Source organism: Neodiprion virginianus, chromosome 7 (genome assembly GCF_021901495.1).
Source record: "Neodiprion virginianus isolate iyNeoVirg1 chromosome 7, iyNeoVirg1.1, whole genome shotgun sequence".
Classification (NCBI taxonomy): Eukaryota; Metazoa; Arthropoda; class Insecta; order Hymenoptera; family Diprionidae; genus Neodiprion; species Neodiprion virginianus.
Window position 1 is genome coordinate 17,463,365 of NC_060883.1, and position 22,296 is coordinate 17,485,660.

General features: G+C 37.3%; 1 protein-coding gene and 1 long non-coding RNA gene across 3 annotated transcripts in view; one reads left to right on the forward strand and one right to left on the reverse strand.

The window, feature by feature from the left end:
* The window catches only part of LOC124308481 (zwei Ig domain protein zig-8), a 409,568-nt gene that overhangs the window by 169,529 nt on the left and 217,743 nt on the right, over positions 1-22,296 (forward strand). The window lies entirely within an intron of this gene.
* LOC124308482 (uncharacterized) lies at positions 21,140-22,021 on the reverse strand. The gene is made up of 2 exons (XR_006908999.1): positions 21,696-22,021; positions 21,140-21,342 (listed from the first exon to the last, which is right to left on the reverse strand). It is a non-coding gene; the product is annotated as an uncharacterized LOC124308482 (long non-coding RNA).

The window sequence follows — 22,296 nt, forward strand, 5'->3', positions numbered from 1 at the left end:
CTACATGGTATTATTGATTTGAAGTAGAAAATTTTTTTCTCACACTTTGTTTAAATGAGATAGATTCACACGGTACGAGGCATCCCTCGGACCTGAACAAAAAATCCTATACCTACTACGGGAGAACTTTTAGTTCGATAAAAAGTAACGTTCAGATATTTTTCCAGGCGAAAAAGCAACCCTAATCTCATTCTTCTGTAGTACTGTACACCACCTGAAAGCAGAAGACTATCTTTATGCAAATATAAAAATATCAGGGCTTGTTATTCATCGGTGAAAAAGGTGTAGCAGTTGGGTTTGACTGATTCAAAATGGACTATAAATTTTGAACATTGCTCTAGTCATGAGGATACTTTTCATGAATCATCTTGGCCAGAAATGAAGCTTGAGGTGGACGATGCTTACCACGTTTTTTTGCCCCTCAATTTATAACTCTATAAACTGGAAAAGTCGCGTAGCGTTAAAGAAACTTAAGAGTGTTGAAAGGTGCCAGGGAAAGATTTGATACGGTCTCTCCTGATAAGCGAGTATTCTCAAAGGTACCACCCGGCTTGCAGCTGGTGCAGGATCTTTAGAAATGCCCGGTAAACTATGTTCCAAAGACCCTCACGTACAACTACGTAGGACTGTACTTTCATCGCTCAATCGAAGCCTTTTGAACATAGTTTCAACGATGTACTTTAACGGACGTGACTGGGAGGGTTACCAGCAGCCTTCTTCCATGTGACAAGCGGAACTGCTGCTACCTTCTTGCGACACACGTAGTCGTGTCATAGTGACGTGTGTTTTTTATATTCTGATATTAAAGCACTTAGACCATTCGTGTTCAACATTGCCGTCGGTCAATTAAAAATTACAAATTACAAATGCAATTTATCATCGAGGCGATGGAACCAAATAGGCGACAAATTACAAATACAATTCTTTACTGTTTTCACCTGAATTACAAAACCCAAGTGCAATGTAATGTAAAACAAATGTAATTACACTCGTGTTTTGTAATTTAGGTGGAATAAAAATCACGAATTGTATTTGTAATTTGTAATTAGAAAATGATGCACAAGAAATTGCATGGATATTTCTTAATTACGAATACAAACTACATTTGTATTTTGTAACTGAGGGGAATTAAAACAAAAATAATGTTTGTAATTTTTTATTGGTGTGAATTTAGGTACAAATGAGACGAAATGAGACGCGATAAAGTACAGATACATTTCCAATTTGAAATTGAGATGAAACGAAATACAATAACATTCCTGTCTTGTAATTGTGACAACATAAAATGCAAATTACTTTTCTATTTGGGCAATTGAGGTGAAATTGTATACAAATTACATAACGTACACACTCGCATACTTCCGTACATAAAATAAAATTTTTTACATTCAGTACATTCAATATATCCTAATTACAAAATACAAATGTAACTTGCGTTCGATTTTGTCGGTCTGTCCTTTGTAATTGAGGTCGAAGAAAAAAAAAAATTCGAATCACATTCGTAGTTTTGAATCAGGATGAAATGGAATACAATGCGCATAACGGTTGTAATCGAATTGTAGTGGATTACAAATTGTAACCAGGCGGTGCCGAATACTGGTCATTACCGAATAGATCGATCGACTCTTCCGCGAAATCATTAACTTCATCTCTCCGAAACGATAAATGATGACAACAGTACATCAGCGAGGGGACGAAATTTGGTTATAATTGGAGGTACGAATATCGCGTGGGAAGAGCTCGTTACCTACGAACTAACAGTTTGCGGATACCGTAGGATTCGGGTATAAGTCACTCTAATTAACCGCGATTCCGCATAATTTCAGGCAATTATAAGTACGCCGTAGAAAGTAGCAAAGACGCTTAGTTTCCCTGACGATGCCTGCACTGCGGGGACTCACCGCGAACCCTCATCTTCACCGTTCTCCGTTCCATAGTGCGAGCTGGTTTCGCCTATTAGATGGAACAAGTCATTCGTTCCCTGGTGTGTCGTCGTCATACCCGTCAGCCGAACACCGCCAGGGACGCACAAGGATCGGTTAAACACCCGTCGACCTAATCTCAAGGCACCCAAGCTACGCCGCCGAACGTCAACAAGCGAGAAGGTCATGCGTGTCATGATCACATCCAAGCATCGCGGAAGGCGATATGCGGATAAGATTCGTTGGGATCCTGGACCCTGATCGCTATCCGCATCATCCTTACTACTCAGTTTGTCAGTATGGTTATAGTCTCTTTTACGCGTAGGGAAAGGAGTTCTTGAACCAAGAAAATAGATTTTGATGGAGTCCGTTCGCTTCAATCTGGTATCCCTTATTTGTTCCATCAGATACAATGACTTCAATTCAACAATTTCGATTTAGTTAGTTGGTAGAAGTCATGTGGTCAAGTGAATTCCTTGATTCAACAAACGCCTTCCTTGTCGCCATCGAGTGAAAATTTCGATGTGTTTCCGAAATTTAGTCAACTAAATATCATTTGATTCGAATTTTATGTATTTGTTCCTCCGAGTCGCGTGGTCGTTGACAAAAACAATTAGGCAGTTCAAATTAAATATGCACATGGATCTAGCCGACAAAAAATTTACATCAATCGAATGCCATACTTTGTTGATCTAACCGGAGCTTGTTTGGCGTAGCTTGTTCGGTCAGTTGCACTAATTTGTTTACGATGTGAAATAAACACCACGTGCTTCGAAACAAGTAGAGAATATATTGATCGTAAGCGTAAGTATACCAGTACCGTAAACGGCCACCAGGTGGTGAACTTTCTCGCTACGGAAGTAGCTTCAGAGGTAATTATAAAACCGGGTAGTCTGATAGGAGGTCAGATACGGATGCCGTGAGATGATTTTATCGTCGGAACTAATCGAAACGAAGAAAGCGTAATGCCGAATTTCGAGTTTGCGAAATTGATATTGACTATAGATAAATAAACCAAAGGTCGAGTATCAAGTTCTACTAAAATTCTGCGAATGAAGTTTTTGTGAAATTGACGTAATCGGAAATCGAGAGATGTTGAATAAAAACGGATCACATCACAATGAAACAGTTGATTCTCTTTTAAAATTTCATTCGCATCGATTTCACCTGCTAACCGGGATTCAGGATAATCGTAACCGGAGTAGCGGAAGTTTCAAAAGTTCTTTGAGATGTCTTGACGAATCGTCAAATATCGTCGAAATGGTTCGAGATATTTCTCAGTAATTTAGAATACGCGAATAATGATTAACAAAAAGTTGAAGAATTTTCGTTTCGATAGTCGGAAGCGAAAGAGGTTTGGAAAATTTCATGGATCATATTTCCATCCAAGTCTTGATTTTGCATCCAACTTTTATCACAAATGTGAAGAACCACGGATTCGTGAGAGATAAAACGGGTTTCAAGATGAAAACAACTTCTTTTTTTTTTTTGAACCGGTGTATTTCCCAATGAAAAATGAAATGATCATTCCGATTTACGACTGCGTCGAAGTAAAATTTGGTAAACAAAATTCTTCACGTTGATGATCAACTAACACGAAACTCTCATCCGACTCACTCGGTTCTGGATCAGTCCAACAGCTTTCACAGTACACGATACAAAATTGTTTTCAAAACTGTTTGAGAAAGAAAATACCATCAATCACAGAAAATGGTTGAAGGTAGAAGAAGCAGTTTTTCCCTTTGATTCCATTCCGCGATAAAACAGCATCGTGCGAAGATTCAATTCTTCAGAACTCTGCGCTGTCATAAGTAAATAGACAAGAGAAAAATATGAAGAATAAATATCAACCCCTCCCATCATCAATCATTTGTTCAACCGCAACTGATCGCATTTCCCGAGCATTTATCGCATGGATGATTATTATCACCGTTGGTGTGATTTTATTATGCAAATGAGCACTTGCAACGGCTGCAGAACGGTCGGATGAAAACTGAATTCAAATGCGAGGTATGAGCAGCAGAGTAAAGAATATAACTTGGATAGATCGAAATTGGTTCATCTCTCTTATTTTCTAGGCCCTCTCGCTTCCATTGGCACGGGAAATTGATAGATAAATTTCCAAGAATAAGTGGAAAAAATTTTGTTGGGGTTCTGGGCCATTCCTTTAAGGGTTGTGAAACCATCTCTAACTCGTACTTTTACCGAAACCCTCTCCTCGCTCGGGGGCTGCAGGTATTAGTCTCACCAGACTTTGACAGCCAGACGCGCGAGCGTGGTTTACGAATCGTTAATAATCACCTTCTATCCGAACTCTTCGAGGCCTTTTCGGAGCCGGTATTAATCTCGCCGGGAGTTCTTCGCCCGTCGAAGGTTGCCATGTTGACCTTAAGGGGGGGGGGGGGTTTATACGAGTAGCTGGTTGAAAAAGTGAGCGAGCTTTGGGACGTTGTACCTCGAAAACCGATTATTCTTTTTGATCGAGGTTTGGTTTATTCAAAAGCGGATGGATCGAGGTTCGTTTATACATTTTTATTGGACAGGGTTAAAATCCCGAATTTGAAAAGTTACGAAAGTACTGAAATCCGGATTTGTTGGTGGCGAAAGTTTGAGGTAAGAAATCAAACTTTCACGAAACATCAAAGTTTCGAATGGCCCGAAACCCGACGATCAAAGTTTCGAAAGTGCAAAGTGCCGACAGGGCAAAATTCCGGAAGGAAAAAATGCAGAAAGGGTGCAACTCCGACAAGTCAAAGTTCCGAAAGTGCGAAATGGAGAAAATTAAAAACCTGAATCAGCGAAATTCCGAATGACCTAAGATTTTTACAGCTGTGAATTTCTGGCTTGGTGAAATTTCACCACTTTGATTTTTCTTTGTTTTGGATTTTCGATATTTTTACGACCTGAATCCTGGTCATTCTAATTTTCGATTCTTCTGATTTTTTGAAACTACGCTGTGTAAGAATATTTTTATTTTCCGAATTTTATTGTATCGAAACTTTATTCATAGGAACTTTGCTCCATCGTAACTCGAATTTTTTGAATCTTGAACATTTCGGAACTTTGAGCCGTCAGGTTTTTGACCATTCGAAACTTTGTTATTTCGTGAAAGTTTGATTTCTTTACTTCAAGTTTCGCCGTTAAATATTTCGGACTTCGGCACTTTCGGAACTTTAACCCGGCCCGTTTTTATTCACGATCGATCCTTACGGTGCATTATTATTGTCAATAACGTCAACCATTTCGATCTACGAGATATTCTGTGGTGCTTAAGATATCTAAGAAACGACTTTACCGATCTAATTTAGATGTGCAGTCAGTGATCCGATTTTCTTTTCAACAAAATGGCCACCGTTAGAAGAAAAAAATCGAATCTTCATCCAAGATTCACGAGTTTATTATTGAATTAAGAAAAAATTATGAAGATCCGAGGAAAAATGAGATCGTACCAAAGATGATAAACTATCCAAAATTAATATTTCTAAATTTCAAGTTAATAGGTTGACCCGTTTTTTGAAATATATCAAGTCAGGTAGCGAAATGGTTGACGTTATTATCAATTTCAGACAGTTATTATCAGTATAACAATGCTGCCTATGAAGTATAGATTGCAATATAGAAAAAAGTGTAAATAAAGCTCGATTCACACGATTTTCGACAAAACGAACCACAATCCAATTGAATAATTAGTTGTCGAGATTTAATCTCTAAAAATTCACCCTCGTTACAGCCACCTGCTCGTATTGTTTATTCGTTTACAGAGTTGAAAAGGCCTTCGAGGGAAGCCGTATGCTACTGCTAATCCTGTTAGACCAGAATTAGTTTTTCTTCTATTCCGTTTTATCTCTTTGCTCCCCCCTCATCTTCAGTATAATCATCAGTATTATAAATAAGGAAATTAATTCAGTTTATCGGGAACGAAAATTAGCATTGGCTCAAGTTGAATTATATGGCAAATTACGGCTTGACAGTTGAATAGAACGGTAAATGTAATCCTGTCTCGCGCTTTTCCAATTTATTCTCATTAGGAGGATTTCGCATTTGGCTCATATTTTGGAGTATAAATAGGCGTAATAATCCGACTGCGAAAAATTGATATCTCTATACGGGGCATTCCACGTCAATTCGATTAGGGTTTCACCCTCACCTTCTAGGATTTGGTCCGCAATTTTTTATATCGTTATTTCAACTTTGAAAATCAACACAGATTTCTTTCAGATTTTTATAACCCCCTTGACACATCTGGTGCTTTTCAATTGATGATATTTTGCCAGTAATTGTGACATTTTTGTAAATTATTTTAAAAACTTCATAAATTCTGTAGCCAAAATCAAAAATATCCCAACCAAAATCAAAGTGGGCAGGTGAAACGGTAATTTTTTATTAATTTTCAACCAATCGATAATATTTTATTCGGTAATTTTGATTTTTCTCTTGCATTTTTCCTGATACAACAACTATTACGAAATTTCAATCAAAATTCAAAATCGAGATGACTGACAAAAAAAAAAAAAAAAAATTATTTAGAACGTAAAATTTTTTTTCCAATCTTAATAAAAATTTTGAGGTAATTGTTCTATTAATTGTAAGAAAGATATATCGAACCCTGAAGATTAGAATGAACAAAAAAAGATGCCAAACAGAAAAAAAAAAATAAACAATATGAATACAGGTAAAATCATACAAAAATTACAAATTAATATAACCGTACTGTAAAGCAGAAAATTATAGAGATGTAATCAATAAAATTTGACAAAATTAGAATCGCATGAATCATAATCCAATTAGAACTTATAAAATATTATCGTGGCGAACCTAATTAATATTATATAATTATAAACATTAATTCATATGAAAACGTGCCTAAAGTAAATTAATAAGAAACAAATGAGCGTAGAGACGAGTATTAAAAATTTCCAAGCTTTGGGAAGAGAGGGAAAAGAGAGTGAGAGAGAGAAAATGAACCTTTAGGAATTTATCGGAAAGGGATTCGTAATTTCGAACCCTCACGATTAGGCCCAGTGAGTTATTAAGGATGGGTAAAGCCGGTCCAGGAAAAGGAAGCACTCCGTGTCTAGTGGCAAGGCGAGGTATCAATCTTTGAAAGATAAATGCGTTCGCGGTCTAAATCGATATGGGATAGTGACTGATGAAATAGTTGTTTCAACATTTTTCGAACAATCGGCTACCATGCTGTTTTAATGCAGCTGTATGTGCGTAGGAAAGTCGATGACGAGTCACTTTTATCGGCGAAGCTTTATTACACTCTCGTGAAAATTTGTTGAATTGAAAAATCGATTTGGTAAAAAAGTGGTTGCAATAATGGCTGCGGCAAGGTCGACTCAAATGCATTTTCAAGTCTCTGAAATGTCTGACGCAATCCCATCCTACAAAATCTGGAGCTTTTACGAAAAAATTCCAAGATTTTTTGAAACATTTCGAAGTACTGGAGTTAGGGGAAAGAACTAAAAGGTAACAGTTTTTTTCTTAGCGCTAATATCAAAAATTAGACGCCGAAAATTCGACAGAAAAAACAATCAAGCTGCAACAGAGCTATGACAGAATATTTTCTACGAGCTTTTACTTTTCACGTCGTTGTGACGTTGTTCACGAATGGAAAAAACATTGCTTCCAGGTTCAACGTATTTCTAGTGTTCGCGGGAAATGAAGACTCTGATGTTTTTTTATACGTAGTACGTTTTTACTAATTCCATCCAACTGCGACACGTTTTCGATTTATTATCACAGAGTTTCGTTCAGAAATTAATTAATCTAGTTTTCTTCCAGTCCATCTATATACTATGCTTAAGTTACTCCCAAGACGAAATTTCGGACCTCATTCGGACCTCAAGAAGATGTCGATGTTTTCTAGGCTTGTACATCAGGCCTTCGGAGATCGGGAAATCACGAGTAAAAAAAAAAAAAAAACTAAATTCGAAGATCAAAACTGCGCAAAAAGTCCCAATTGCGATGTTTGAGGCTCTAATGAGAACCAAAATTGGAACTCATTTAATCCTCTGAAGCCTCAGTAGCAATATTCCTGGTTTGAACTTCAATTAATCCTCGAGGTTTTCCTTTCTTGAGTTACACAGATTCGAGGTTCTATTAAATTGCGACCGAGATGTGAGAATCTGGACGATGTCAATCAGACCTAATTTTGAGTGGTTGTAGCTAAACTACAAAGGAACAGAGGTTCAATGGAGTTACAAAAAATTTCACTCGAGAGCTGTCCTCTGCCTGACTTGAAAATGCACGAAACTTTGTGGAGTATCCGTTTCGTCGTGAAGAGAAAAACATGATAGCGGATCGATCAGAAGTCAGACTTTAGTTTTCTAGACTCTGGGCACGGAGCGTGTCTCTTCATTTGCGCACCGCCAGTGGCGCCACCGTCGGTCTGTCAAGCGGTTCTCAACTGCGCTTATATTTTCCCCGAAACACGCGCGGCCTCGAAAAAGTCAGAATCCACCTTCTTAGGTGTATATGAAGCTACGTCAGGTGGCGTCCAGTCAACCTTTGGCTTTTGAGGCACACAGAAACCCGGGGAAACGATCTAAACGTCAAGCGGCACAGCTTGACGCAGGATGTCTAACAATAAGGAAACCTCCCGTCAAATTGAACCCGCTCTAGTTCTCTCTCTCTCTGTCTGTCTTACATATTGCCCGCCATTCACGGCAGCCACTTTCGACTACGAGTCTTGGCAAAAATTTATATTAAATCCAAAGTAGAGAATGTATAAAAGAAGAAGGCTATGGCGCTTCTTTATCCGTTGGTCAATTTCCATGCGATGCTTTGTACTCCGCTGCACCGCTGCTGGAGTATGACAAACAAGTAATTGGGTGATGTAACAGAGGTTGAAACAAGGACAACGTTGTTATGAGCTTATAATTTTGATCAAATTCTACTTGTGGAATGCCATCGCTGGAGCGATCTTCCTCTTCCGTCAGGGAGACGGTGCTGTTTATTGAAATCTTGATATTTGCACGTTAATGTTCTAAGAATGCCAGCATAATGAACCGAGAAAAATAATTATTTGTATAAACGCACGGTTAGTTCAAATTGCTTGCCGAATCGGATACGAAACTTATTGTTCAGGTTCGAGACGAATGTACAATAGACGCGAGGTTGATAATTCTGACATCACTTTGCATACTGGCGGCTTGTAAATGAAATTTGGGAGCTTTTTCAATTGACAGGGAATTTAAACTGTGTGGAAAATAATTTGAGTTTGGGAAGAGGTTGAAATTTCGAACTTGAAGAATTCCGAAAGCATCAAATTCTGAAATTTTTGCTCGTGAAACTTGAAGCGAAGAAATAAAACTTTGCTGAAAGATCAAAGTGTTGAATGGTCCAAAACACGACGCTCAAAGTTCCGAAAGTGCGAAAATGTGAAAATTCAAAAATCTGAAACATCGAAATTCCGAATGATCGAAAATTTTCACATCTGTGAATTTCTGGTTTGGGTTTCACTCTATCGAAACTTAACTTTTCGAAACTTTGCTTTATCGTAACTTGAATTTTCGGAATTTTGCATTTCGGAAGTTTGAATCGTCGGGTTTCCGACCATTCGAAACTTTGTTGTTTCGTAAAAGTTGGATTTCTTCACTTCAAGTTTCGCCACCAAATAATTCGGAATTAGGCGCTTCCGGAGCTTTTCAAATTCGGAATTTCAGCCCTGCGCCTAGAGTTTCATGGCCTACCAACTACCTCCACTGGATGTGAAAATGAGAGAATCTGATGATGCAATAAGTCAACTATCAAGTACGAACGATCCTTGATAGGGTTGTAAATAGGCGACGGACCGAGTCTCGGTGAACAGGATCAGGAAGTCGTAGATGAGCTGATCCCCGAACAGCGATGTAGGAAATCAGGGAAACGGAATCAATCTGGCAATCCGCCAGGTACTCGGATATCAAAGCTGATCTGTAAGCCGCGTGTTTACGCGGGTATAAAAGCTGAATAAGCTTCGATACCGAGAGGTATTCATTATCTCGCGGGGATGATTAATCCTCCGTACGTCGAGTGAATATACGTACAAACGGTGTGTACGTGGGTGTAATTACTCCAGTTAGATCGCATACAGATCGATCATTAGTAACTAGAAACGTGTTTCGTTTATTTCGGAACGCTAGAATATTCCACTAATTAGCAGCAATATTAAAGTTAAATTTTCGATCGCAAAAATAAAACTTCGATATATCACGGTGACGCAGAAATGCAAAAAGAGTTTTACCGAACAGCATCCGATTGCATTTTGTAATTATTCACGTTCAAATTAATATTAAAAATAATTTGTATACGTAAACAAAGTCAATGGGAAATACGATGCCAAATCAATTACAAATCAACAAAGTGAATTTTAATCGGAACAAAATGAATTATTACAGCTTCTGTAAATTGTAATTACAAAACTTAATGAAACTGAAAAATACTTTTACAATTACATAAGCACGTCGATAATACTGAAAGAAAATCACTTTCGTGATTCGTTATTGAAACTAAGTCAAATCACTTTTGTAATGTGTCGCCATTGTAAGAAATGAGATTTTCTTTTACAATATCACTAACGGAACAGAATTACAATGTAATTTCGTAATTGTGAAATAACATCTGTGATAACAAAGTGATATCGATTACAGATTGCGAAATTGATTCAAAGTCGGTGTGATAATAATTGATAATTTGATGACATAAATCGATATTGCATTGCATCGTCGATGGAAGTAAAAAACGAAAACCGACTGTGAGGTAAAATAATCGAGTCGGTCGATCAATCGTGTTTGAAAAATAATCGATTATACTCGATTAATCGGGAAAAAAATAATCGGTTTAATTGAAAATCGACCATTTTTGGTTATTGTCAAGAAACGAGGGCAAGAAATCTTCCGGGCTATTTTCATCACTCGGAAATTTGCAATTGAATTTACGTGTGATAATTGAGGCAGAGAGGGAGAGAATAATGGGTGAAAGAATTCTTATATTGGATATCGAGCAGTTACTTTATTTGAAGGGGAGTCGTGTTTTTATAGTTTACGATCGATTTTTCTCTCAGATTTAATTTCTACCAAGTTTTGGCCGGAAATACCGAAAGCTACCGACTTGGCAGTTTGCAATTTGTGCAAAAAAGCTTCGTTGGATGTTCAAATTTTGCTAAAACTTGATGTTGATTGAACGACGTTCACTCGGCGTTATTTTTTTTTTTTTTAAATAAACTCTATAAATTCAGTGTTCATTTTTCCTGTTTCTCAAGAATTAAATCATCGTATCTTTAATCGATGTATTTGCTCGTTGTTAAAAGATTTTGCTACTGTTCAAACCTATTACTCCAACAATTGGAACATACAGTTCCAATTACGAAAATGGTTTTTCAGTTATTACGTCATCATTGTTTTATTGACCGATAGAGTAATATAGTTTTTTAGCCTTAAATCGGTGAAAATCGACTGGAAGAAACAGATTTGCAAAAGTTATTTTCATCTATCCGTCTTTAGGATATTTACGAAGACGGACGGATAAACGCGTGTTACGATAGATTGGATTTGTCGAAAGGGTGATGCGGTTTTATACTCGCCTATTTGAGAGCTGCCTGGCTCTTGCGCATCGATACGTAGACTCACAGCCTTATTGAATCTGAGTAATAAATTGGAACAAATCATCGTAAAGCTCTGCGGCAACTCTCCATACTCAATGTCTCGGACCGTATGGAGAACCGACGTTACATCGCAAATAAGCCGGAATAAAGTTGCAGCTTGGAACTCATTTTTATAGCGGGTAGAAAACCTGGTCGTATTTTTCTCCGACAATTTAAAGAAAAAAATATCCCGATTACGATTTTTTTTTATCCGAATTATACTCGACTCGAGACATTTTTTAGAAAAGAATTTTCTCAGAGTTATGTTTTCCAATTGTCGTGAATCTTTCTATTAAAAACCTTGGTTAAAAACAACTTCAGGACTTGAAGTACTTTTTGATTATAATTTGTTTTCGTCTTCCGTTGAATTTGTTTTTTGCCAACGCAATGTCGTCCAGTTGAGATTGAAAATAATTTACGTAAGATTTAAATCTTTCAATGCTATTTTGCAAGATGAATTTAAATTTCTGGAAAACTCAAGATAAGATACTCGTATATTGATTTATGGGTGTTTTTGAACGTGAAAAAGAAGTTTTGCTGTAACTAAATTTTACGCTTTGAAGTTCTAACCGTAATAGTTTTGTCTTCATCAGTAAGAAATATCAAATGAGTCAGGAACGTGGAACAAAAAGATTTGAGAAACGAAATTGTGAAGATTAGAAAATGATTGTATAATTGTTGTAACTGAAAAAGTTATCATTTGATTGTACTTCACGCTGTATAAATTATGTGCTACATCAAGCATTGAAAAAATAGGTGCCTGGAGCCCTTCCTAGTAACTGGTTAGTCTTACTTCTCTTGCGAGAAAGCATTTTCAACGTGTGCTAATTCAACAAAAAATTTTGTAGATTTGCAATCAAACGTTGTGTTTTCACGAGAAAATTTTCTACAAAATTCGTCTATAAATTGATTTTTTTGAAGAGGCAAAAAGTTTTCTCCGATCGCAAGATGAGTTTCGTGTCAAAACCAGTCTGTAACTCGTCGTGACGTGTTTCAACGTGACTTTTATAGCTTGTGGTGCAAACGTGATTCATGACTTTGATCGAGTTTAATTTACTCCGAGCAGCGTTGAAAGGCATATCACTTCAAAGAAACCGTTCTCTGAATCTTAGTCATTTTTAACATAAAATATTTACACAACCCGTCGGAAGGTTTAACGAAGGAAATTTTTTTCCATCTTATTAATCAGTTTTTCTCACAGTTCGTAGAATCTAACGTAACGTTTTTACCAGGCTGGTTTATTAGATTACTTCCCGGAAACACAGCAAACGTCAAATTTGTTGAACGAAACCCTGAAGTCACACTTTCCACGAGTCTAATACACCCTCCTGAACACAAAGGTTTACCCCATGAAAGATAATAAGTGCATGGTGACACGTGCTCACGCATCGAGTTCCGCAGGGGAGAGAAAAGCTTGTTTGTTTATTGCCGTTATTAATTCCGCCCGAGCCTTCGCCGTTCTTTCTTTCTTCCGGCCTGTTTCCTTGCCGTTCAGTTCGCCCACGCCTTTCCGGAATTTTTTCCTCGTCGACGTCGCAGTCCCTGGACAAATCGCTACGTGGTTCAATTTTTCACCCCCACGACTGTAAGTCGCAGCGTAGGGAATAAAACACGAATTGAATGGTTGAAGGTACCGCCTCGTTAGAGACGGAGCGAAAATAACTAAGAGGGTGCAATATTCATTCTGTACCGACCGAGTCAAATGTCAATTATTTTAACGATGAATAATATCTGAGCAGGCTTATACTCATCACTAACCCTGAAATGCCACAGATACGGCGATTCTACATGCAAAATATCGAACAAGAAATATCAAGAGAAAATCTTTTGTTTCGCGTGCAATAACGAAGCCAGAAAATTCATTACTGTAATTGAATCACCGCTCATTGCAGAAATACAACTTCTGGATTTATTTCAGCATGAAAGAAAAAAACATCTGACGAATATTTTTTCCAGGCATAGTTAGAATTGTATAGAACGAAGCATATAGATTTTCGTAGGCTCTGATTAATATTCAAAGTAAGGGACATTTTACTCGGCCGGTAAAGTGGGCATGATGGTTCGTTCTTATTGACCGAGTTGAGTGATTTTATTTTTCGTTACTATTAGTAAACTATAATAAATGGAATTTGTTCACATCTCAGTGAGATGTTGGTTCTTTATAGAAGAATTCAGAATATTCATTGATTACCAAATAAAATTGTCGAAAATATTCATGATTTTCTGCCATGTTTTATTATTTTCGCAATTCTCAGATTTTTGGGGCAATAAATTCGATGAGTGAAGGACGTCGTCCAATTCGAGGAACAACGAGCTGTTGTAAGAATATTTTGTTACGACATCCGGGCCGAAAAAAGTAAACTGTAATTCACTATAATAACGAAAAAAAAAGAATCGGTCGACTCGGTCGATAAAAAAGACTGCCACATGTCCAATACCGGCAAAAGATCTCGCGATCTCGCGTTGCGCAAATTTTATACGTAATCGCGTTGCGGACTTTGTTCATCCCGTTAACGAATATGCGGCTAAGCAAAGGGACGCCAACGGCTGGAATCGTTGCTGCAACGATCGAGGAGAAACCGATGTGTGAATAAAAACGTGGTTAAGTGGACCGAGTTTCCCGAAGTTGGCCACTGTCAGCACGTTGTGCCGGTTTCTCGCTCGTGGACAATCAATTGAAATTACCGTAGCTGGTACTGAAACACCGACTGAAGCAGACCGCGAAAGGTACCTACTGAAGAGAAAATGAGAGAGGAAAAACTCGACGTCGACTAATCGGCCTCGTTCGTCCAGCACCGAGCTAAACGCACCATTTACTTATTATTTCCCTTTTTGTCCTCAGCTCGGTACCTCCGAGCCTTTTCCCCGATCCTGCGGGCTCCAGACCGTCGAATTAGCGAAATCCGGTCCCTGTGAATTCTTTTTTCTGAATTCTCTGTTTTGTTTTGTTACGTGAATAAAATTCCCTCATTTCACCTGGTTACTTTTATTTTTAGAAAAGAATATAGCTTTCTCAACAAAAGTGGTCACAGGAACACTTAATTTGATTACATGTGAAGCAGAAAGGAATTAATGAAATATACAGTACACAGTCAGTGAAGTTACAATGTTATTGGCCGTACTGTCTAACTATACTGGTCTAACTCTGTTACTATCGAGATGTATTTTTGAGTACTCGAAGATCATGGACAATTAATCTCAACGAATTCACTCTGCGTTGTCTCCTTATTATCGATGTGCTTCGTTTCTCACCTCCCATCACTTCGTGATGAATACGTACAGTCCTAGAATCAAAAATGAGATAGATTGACAACTGAGACGGGTTGGAAAATTGTATTTTGGATATGGACGAGAAGAAACCTCAAGAGTGATTTAAAAATAACATTCTAGATGAAACAATTGTGGTCAATTGCTCAAAATCTCTATTTACAAGGATTATCAAAGTGAAGTGAAGTGAAGTATACTCAAAACCATTTTAAAAATACCGAGGTCCATATTTGGCATAAATCAAACTTATGTAAAAGACGTGATATAAATTTAACAATGTTGCACGAAACGGAAATTCTCTATCAAATAACGTCAGTTACTTAGTTTAAATTTTGAGAAAGATCATGAGTGGAACACATTTCGAACTTCAGTTTTATTGAAATCTGACATTTGCAAAAGTTCAGTGTTTCTACACTAAGCAGCTCAACTTTTCTCGGTTCTGTGGAATCCTTGAAGTTTTGTGGAATACTTTGAAATATCGCGAATCTCTATAAATTTTTATCAAGTTCCTGGAAGTCTGACGATTTGTAAATGAAACGACGAAATCTCGTATTAAAATTCTGCGTAATTTTTGAGATCTTAGAAAATCTTTTTTCTCTTAGGTTAGATTTTTTGAAATCTGATACAGGGTAGGTGTTCCTAAATATATCCTATGAAGAGTCTTGACATGAATGAAACCTGAAGATTTGTCAAGTTTCGCGAAGAACCTTAAAATTTGCATCTAATCACATAAAAATTGATCGATTTTTTTTCTTCGAGTTTTTACATAATGTGTTGATATCTTCAAAGTCCCGAAGTCTGTTGTAAAAAAACAGAATTCAAGAAACGTCTTATTGTATAGTTACAGTCTGCGAAGAGAAGAGAATGTGATACCTCTAAGAGTTTAATCGCCTGTCTAGCCTAAATGAAGATTCACAGAAGGTCATATTAGAACAAGTAATATTTATCAATTAATGAATATTACGCTCTTAAATATCTTCACATTACGCGTCTTCCTTACGTACTGAGGCCGGTTGGCATCAGGCATAGAAGCTTGATTATCCAGAGAAGATGTCTCATACACACACCTATATGTCTAACTTGTCAATCGGACCTTGGTCTAACTATTTTTAAATTCAGGTCACAACAAGACCGGACATTACGGAGACGAATCTGCACCTAATCCCTTTGTTAAAGTAAACTAATCACTGCTCAAGCGTAGTGCAGCGAGGTTTAGGGTTTCTCCGGAGGAAGCGGTAACTTTTTGCAGTAAAATCCCTGGGAGGTTAGGAAGGACAGATTCTCGACTAGGCGCCGTCATTTCCCGACCGGATGAATTTTTTTTAATCCCGGTTTTTTCCCGCTCACCTCCCTCCTTATTTTTTGCCGCATCCTGCGTATATACGATCTCCGGACCAACCGAATACCATATTCAACTTCCTTGATGCGATCGCATTGTTCAGCATAATCCCGGGTGTAGCGTAGCTGCGGGTACGTGTACGTAGTTACCCACTCTGTATATATGTCACGCACTTCCCTCGGCAATGCTGCCAACCTCTTGCAGCCCGACTAGGCCCTTTGTCAGCTAGACGGGGATTCCCCTGCGTCCCTCTCAGCGCTCTCGACACACCGTCCGACACGCGATTGTCATTTGTTGGTACGGCTGTCCTGATTTCGCTCACTCTCACTCTCGCTTTCCCCCTCCGAGCCTATTGTCTTCACCAACAAATTCACGCGTATCTCTGTCTCTCTATGTTTGCGTGTACGATACATCCGCGCGACAAAAGTAAATGTGTACCTACTGTACAGGGTGTCTCATAAATCACGGATAGAAGGCAACTCGTTGCGGTGTTCTATTTGAAAAATATGGACAGTGAAGCTTAATCAAATTCGAATCCTGTATCGCGCAAAACTGAGCATATGAATCAAAGAACAGCTAAAGTCGACTTGAGTCATTTTTTCAAATACGCTGATCTCGGTCTTGTGTATAATCTTAGCTGTATATCCTGTGAATTTTGGATATTGCCGTCAACTTTTAATGCTGCAGTAACTGTAACAAGCGGCGCACGCACTGTGCCGAATACCGAAAGAGTTGAATTTTTACTTACCTTTTTCCTGTCAAAACTTTAGTCGACTCAAGACATCATTTGACCCATAGGCTCAATTGATGTATCTCTGAACAAAGCTGATTCAGTTGGCTATTTAACAATTTGTAGGGCACAGGTTTTTTTCCACGTTTGATTGACTCGATATTTGAAAATCGGTGGCTTTGGAAGTCGCTGATTACGAATCTAAACTCAGAATTTGGCAATACAAAATGGTGGATCCAATATGGCGGACGAAAATATAAGAAGTTACTTGATTTGGATTAAACTTCGTACCCGGGGGTTTGTGTGGTTACTAATTACGAATCGAAACTCGAAACTCGGGAATTTAGAATGGTTGACTTTTTGTTCCTGCTGTTGTTAATCTTTTGATTTTGACTTGAGGAACTTAGCGCTCTCGGATTGCCGCATTAGTGCTTCGATGGTACAATATTCGTGATAATATAGAGTCTTACTTATATTTACTACTACCACGCGTTTTCTATTCATGAGTTACAGGACTTACCGGACACCTTGTATACACTCATATCAAAGTACCTGCGGTTGCTCCATTTCCGGAACAAAAGATTTGATCGTGACACAAATGGGGCGAGACGGAGAGGAAATCGTGATTGATATTCCAGTCATAACCTTTATTAGAGTCCATTTCGACCGTCAGGATACGTTTTGATTCGCCTACCTTAGAGACGAAGTGGAAAACAGAACCAAACGAACGATCCTCCGAAGATTATAAGCGTCTATAATGCTTAAACTTTTCCAAAACATATTATGTGAGTTTAGTCTTTTACGTATAACCTCTCGTCGTATATTGGGGTGAGTTCAGGAAGGATTTTACAACTTCCTCGATTCATGAATAGTCTATAATATTATTGTAAAACGCTTTGCTGTGATATGTTTCAAAGATGTCTCCTACAAATACTGAGGAAAGTTAAACAAAAGATACACTCTCAATAGTATACACATGAATGGATATTATAATCACCATTTTCAAAAATTGTCTCCGAAACTTTTTTTTTTTTTGTTCACAGTTTGTTTCGGTGCATTTTTTTTATGTCCGACATTATGTGTCATTATATTATGCTTACTTCGATCGCATTGTTATTTCAAGAATTTCCTTCTTTGAATAGAGATAAAATAGATATCTGATGCATCTTTTGTTCACATGATAAAGATCAAAAATTTATTGGGCGTACAGTCCAGTGAAAAAGTGTTCAAATAGTATAAACAAGGAACACAGGCTTCTACTTAAATTACATTTTCGTTTTATTGGAGGGTTGAATAAAAATTGAACTTCAAGTGATTTGTAGATAACTCATCGAATGTCACTGTAACCTGTGATTCGATGAAATTGGATACATGTCACCTATGTTTTTTTCGTTAAAAAAAAAAACAGAACAATATTATGTGTAAACAGTGGTTGATAACTGAGTTTTTCCCGCACAAATCCATTAGTAGGTACCTTTTGTTTTACCGCATACCGAGGAAAGATTGTTTCAACCCAATTCAATTAACCCCTACATGCGATTCACTTGAAATTTTGCATACACGGGCTTGTCTGGGGTCGCTGATTACGAATCTGAACTCGGAATTCGTAAATTCAAAATGGTGGATCCAATATGGCGGACAAACAAACAACAAGAGGACAAAGTTTTCGGTGTGTATTAAGTTTGTGTAGAAATTAGCACTTGGATCTTCACGGTAGATTAACAGAAAATGGTTTTTTTCGTAGACCTTCAACCATTTGTTTACATCTGCCATTTTTGCAATACATAAATAAATAAGTTTCACGTTTTTACTTAGACTTGGAAATATTCCAGCGACCACGTGGAACGAAAAAACCTTGGCAGTTGTTACCAAAAAAGTAGTTTAACAAAGAAAGAGGTGAAACGCTGAGACTCCCAGCATGAATTAAAGGGTGAATTAACCCAACGATGTTTTCTCCGACAATACACTTGCCTGAAAATTGTGTTTTTACATCAAACTGTGCACCCGATTCATTCTCAAATAGTCCGTAAAAAATTCAACCGTACTTGTCGATACGTTATGGTTAAGATCCTCAATAATGATGTTCGCAGGACCATATATATCGGATTCTGGGATCCTTGTCAGCCCAGCAGCGTCGTTATTCACCCAGAGTCGTGTGTTCTGACCTCCTTGTTTCCTCCGTAGGTCTTTCCCCCGGTCTGTGACGTGAAATTCATGCATTCATTTCCTTATATATGCAACGCATTCCTGGGATTATCATGTTCCCGGCACTCCACGAGCCGCTGCATCCTGCGGGGCTGCAGCCGCCAACGACAACTATTTCCTTGGAGCATACCATGCCAGAGGTGCACATAGCACGGACCTTTAAGTCGGGCAGGGTTGGGTTGCCGGAAGCGAAGCTGGACCTGAATATACGGCATTATTCATTTATACGATGACCCAAATATAACTCAAGACACGAAGTACTACTGCCGCTTTGTCAGGCTCTCTTTGTTTCTTTGCAGTTGCATTCGGTGGCGAATGTCGCTTCTGGCTTCCTTCACAGGATCCTTATAGACTTCAAGGATCGTCGTATAAAAGACAGAGGAACGAACGGTGTGAATATTCTTTTCATTGTCGTTCCTCTCTATCTTCATTTCTGCATTGGGATCGCTTTTTTTTTAAACGTTTTTTCGCGTATTTTTCATGACAAAGGAATGAATCAAAATTTCTCATCATTTTCGCATTACATTTATCGACATTTAAACAAAATTTGTACACATTTTGGAGAAGAACATAGTGAGTGTAAACTATTGTTCACCACCCGATAGGAGTGGGTGTAAAAAAAAGTGTAAAAATGATATTTTAAAATTGAATAATTTCGAACCCAAAAAATTACGATTTGCCTTTATTAGAATTAGAAACTTCGTTCGTGTCGTGATAAAATGGCGGTGACAACCAGGCTCCGACGTCAGGAGGACATTTTCCAATGAAGAAATGAAAATCTTGTAATGAAATTAAAAACTAATCGGTTTCACAGTCTGGATGAAAAGTTAGGGAAAGAGAAACACCTATTCGAATAACTTGAGCTCAAAATCAACAATTTGAGAAAAAAGATTATGATTAACTACAAAACTCTTTTCAGACCATCAAGTGTAAGATTGAATTCCCTAACAAGTGTCATCTTTTCTTTTAAAATTGAATTTTGGTAATCATTAAAACAAATTTCTAATATAAAGCAACGAAAAAACATCTGGAACCTTCCACAAGCCATTTATTAACAATTCTTCTTCAATTCAATTCCCAAAATAGCTGTGCCTGAGCTCCTTGACTGAGAGTTATACTAATCAGTTTCGAAATTATTTCCACGTTTATCAATCAGTCTTTGGGGATCAGCAGCTGATGTCTCTTCCAAGTTTCAACCCTTGTCGATCCGTTACAATTGTTTCCAACTTTCGGGAGCGAGAACATAAATAATGAATGTAAGGACAAAACCGGTCTCCAGAATAATATTTAGTTTATACGTAACGCGAACTTCTTATCGCATAGAAGACAGCGTCAAGTGTTGGCGTCTCTGATCATGAAAGAAATCTGCAAAAAACGATATTCATGTTTCATTATAGAAATGTTATGTATAACCTATATCTTTGCAAACCAGGGCAGTGTTTTTTTTTCTCTCTCTCTTTCTGGAACAATTTTATCTAAAAGGTTTTAAGCTCAAATCTAAACGATGTCTTAAACTACATGAGACTTTTTCCCGTTTGAACAAAATGTACGAGACATATTAATTCTGGTTTCTTAAGGTGATTAGACGGGTCTTGAAGGCCGCAAGAAAACTCAATTTCTCTAATTTTTTTTAAACGTAACATATAGAAGTATTTTATTCTAACTTTGAGCATATAAAATAACGGTATTGGTAAAATATTTTATAAAATTTACATACACAAATTTTGAACATTCAGCGTCTGAGAATTGGTTTTCGGATATCCTTAGAAAAAAGTATCGTTGCAATGGTGAAGATAACTCGTGATAGCTTTATCTGAAATCAAATAGTCAAATATTTTCTGTTAGTAGACGAGAATAGCTCGTGATTGAAGGAAGGATTTTTGTTCCTCTTTAATCACAATTTAATTTAAAAGACAATACGTGGTCTAGTTTTACCGAAAATCGTAAAAAAAAAATTTAATTAAAATTTTGAAAAAATCCGTATGCTTTTGGCTTCTAAGAAGAGATTTTCTTAAGGGGTTAGGTGGGTTTCAAAAGCTCAAAATAGGTACATTTTTATGAATTTTTTTTTACTTAATCAACAGAATATTTCATTCCATCAATTTAACACATAAAAGATACATATTTTATAAGTAGTTTGTGAAATTTTCATTGAAAAATATTGAAAATTAAGGCGTGGACACGTCGTCTGCTGTGACCCCTCAAAAAAAAGTTCTCTCGGCGTAGTCAGGATAACTCATGACAGATTCATCTGAAATGCAAAAACCAAAAATTTTCTGTTAGTAGATGTTTAAAACTCGTACTTGGACGAAGGAAAAAAAAAAAAAAAAAAAATTACATTTTTGGCGGCGTTGAAAACAAAAAACCCTTATTTTGAGTAAAATTTGCACCCTTCATGGCCTTGAAAAATTACTTGGAATAGAAAAAAAAAAAATTCCTTCGTTCAAGTACGAGATAATGTTATTTTGAAGAAGTGTGCAAAATTTGAAAGAGATCGGTTCATAAGTTTTCGAGAAATCGTGACTACCGATTTCAAAAATGTAGTTTCGAGAAAAACGCGATTGAAGATTTACAACCAAAAAACATGTAAATAATCGTACTTACACCGTATAATGATGCAAACCCATGTTTTTTCCACGTGCCATCACCTGACACGGTAACATCTGTCGTATCTTCAACATTATTTTCATCACACGTTAATTTTTTTTCTTGATTTGCAGCAGACAACAAAATTGATTCGGCAACAGTTATGACGCACTCATGTATTTTATCAACATAAAAATTGTACGTTGATGCATTCAAGAATGAGGAACTTATATCCATCAAACCACAGAATTTTTTACATCCGGCAAGTCCTAAGCCTAGTATTCGCATCACAAAAATAAACGAACAATAGCTAAGCAGCTGCCTCGATATATCTGCCTCCATATACCTGCGTTACGCTCGGTTATAGCCTGATGGGTGAAACATCCAAAGGCTATATCTCTTAGAATATGACTCGGATCGTTTTAAAATTTTAAAGGAATATTCTCAACATATTCAATTATAAGATAAGCAAAAAAAAAAAAAATTCGATTTTTTGAAATTTTGAAACCCACCTAACCCCTTAACTTAGAAACGAGTAGATTTTGAATCTGATCGATCGAGTAGTTTTCGACCGATTTCATTAACAAAAGGGAAAAAATAAATTCAAGTGACGATATTT